This window comes from Nelumbo lutea, chromosome 2 (genome assembly GCF_056320005.1).
Source record: "Nelumbo lutea isolate HS-2025 chromosome 2, American lotus-T2T, whole genome shotgun sequence".
Classification (NCBI taxonomy): Eukaryota; Viridiplantae; Streptophyta; class Magnoliopsida; order Proteales; family Nelumbonaceae; genus Nelumbo; species Nelumbo lutea.
In genome coordinates this window covers 113,473,916-113,476,389 of record NC_142685.1, presented here as the reverse complement: position 1 = coordinate 113,476,389, position 2,474 = coordinate 113,473,916, and the positions used below count along the sequence as shown (strand labels likewise).

The window sequence follows — 2,474 nt, the reverse complement described above, 5'->3', positions numbered from 1 at the left end:
ACGCAGATTACTCTAATGATGACGTGGCTTTACGTGGAGTCGGTTCATGATATATGGGCTTCTAATGGAGTCCAACCAACCTTACTGCTTTATTTTTGGCGAAGAGTGTAAGCTATTGCTTTCTTTCAAATTAAGTCCATTGTTTGTTCCGACACGGCCCTTAGGCCTCGGTCCATCTGGGTCTGTTCCAGAAGGCCCAGAACGACCCACATTACACCTATAGCCCAGAGCCCGTTACGCGGGTTTTGATCCCGCGCTTCCATGTTCAGAAGGACGCCGAGAGACCATCTCAGCTGCCGGATCATAACCGGAGGGACGCCGGACGCCTCCTCCGAAAGAAACCGCTCTGCTCTCACTCCCACTCCCACTCACACTCACAGTGTAAGGGTTTCAGTATTCTCTCTCCTTTGTCCGAAGAAATCGAAGGAGTAGAAGAAGATAAAAACAAAATCCAACTCAGTATACCCTGTACAAACCCTAATTAAGTTGAACCGATTAATTTTTCCTTCATCCTCAGATCGTCATCTGAAAGTTTCGGTTTCAGAGATAAAATTCATGTATGAATCGTCCCTTTACATTTGATTGATGTCTCAATGCTTTGTCACGGTGTTGAAACGGCAGTGTGAAGGTAAAAGCGATCATGAGTTAGGATAGCTTATATTTGAGCCTTTTGCCTTTTATCTCTCCATGTTGCGAATTGGAAGAGAGGGGAGGATCCATGGAACGAGACAAGGAAAATCGTCTGGTTCTAGTGGCTAGCGTTCTTTCTGGGACGCTTTTATCCATCCCGAGTTTACTCTCGTTTTCTATAGTTAGATCTGTGAATCGGCGGCCTTGGCGGATTTACAGGTTTGACTTCCTTCTCTTTCCCTTTCCCTGCCGTGTGGTTTAATCGAAGTGATTGTGATTGAACTTATAATTTTGCAAATGCTTTTTTTTTATCGGTAACAGAAATTTCATTGATCAAATTATATTCTTAGCAGAAGTTTTTCAGTTGGCAATTCATGCACTTTGTCAATCTTATTGTCTCAGTTTCTTTTAAGTTTGATGACTGTTGCATCAACATTTTCATGTGTAGACCAATATGCTGGTCGTTTACATTAACTAAAGAACGCATCCATACCGTATTCTGCTGATCTCACACTTCCGATGAACTTTTTTTTTAAATTGTTAAAAATTGTGATGGACTATGTTGCTTGGTTCCTGCTCAATTACATGTAGATGAAATGACATGAGTTCCTCTGTCCTTAAACGTATGGGAAATATATTTCTATAAATTCTAATTTATATATTGGTACCTTCTGCATTTATTGGTATTCTGATTGTGGAATCTAACATTAGGCATGAAGTGATTTCCCTGATCCCTTTTGAATAGAGTTGTTTATATCCCTGGCTATTTTTTACTCAGAGGTTCCTGTGTTACCTCCATGTAAGGTTTATGCTGCTGTTTGGCACTGAATTCTGCACGGTTATTATTAGTATTGACAAAAAAGTTGGATGAGGATCTGATATGCATCTCCAGCCTTTTTAGTTAGTTGCATGAAGGCACATTTGACCCTTTTAGTAAAAAAATAGTAAAAAATTACTTATTTTAGTAATTTTCACTGTTTTGCGAAGTAAAGAATGCAGTTGCCTGTTAAGGTGAGGGAGAATTCTTTCTTCTTTCTTCTTTCTACCTTTTCCATTTCTTCCTTTGTCTCTTGGATGGAAAAGTAATACATGACAATTCAAGTGCATTTCTGATAAAAGGGTTTAAGTGCATTCCTTGAAAGAGATGCTCTTCCAGCTATATGTGAAATTAGGAATTAGTTGATTGGAACCGTTTAGCACTGGAAACTTATCATTCACAAACTTGGGGATGAAGAGGAATGCATTTTATCTACTAAGATTGTAGTGATTTTCCAAATAGGGGTCATATTCTCTAGAGGATGATATTTTTTAATGTATTGCTAGTTATTGGAGAAGGAAGGAAAGAATTTTATCCTTGAGGATAGTCATGAAATAATTAATTGATAGGAGGAAAATGAAACTGTCATTCTTTCATTGGTTATCAAGGTGCAAATATGGTAACCAAATTACAAATAAAAAAAGAGGGTAACATAATTGGTCATAATATTTTATTTAAATGTTATTAATGGTGCCATTCATGATAGTATAGGTGCTTTAATGATCTGAGGTGTCACTATGTTTGGTGTATTCTACTTAAAGAGTTGGTGCCAAGACTGGACAATGTTAATTTGCCTTAGAAGTTATTTAATTTAAAATAGTCATATTACTTGCTAGGTTTTTTTTTTTTTTTTGGTTGGGCCTGTAACTTAACAGGATACAACACTGACAGAGCAGAATGGTGAAACAAGATTCATGTAGCCAACCCCATATAATGGGACATAGCTTAGTTGGTGAAACAGGATTGTGACAATATTAATTTGGGTAATAAGTTATTTAATTTAATAGTCAATATTATTTGGTTGGGC

At 37.5% G+C, this 2,474-nt stretch overlaps 1 long non-coding RNA gene across 1 annotated transcript; it reads left to right on the top strand.

Moving 5' to 3' along the window:
• The first annotated feature begins 251 nt into the window (after positions 1-251).
• On the top strand, positions 252-1,983 carry LOC148872924 (uncharacterized). The gene is made up of 2 exons (XR_016107013.1): positions 252-849; positions 1,409-1,983. It is a non-coding gene; the product is annotated as an uncharacterized LOC148872924 (long non-coding RNA).
• The last annotated feature ends 491 nt before the right edge of the window (positions 1,984-2,474 follow it).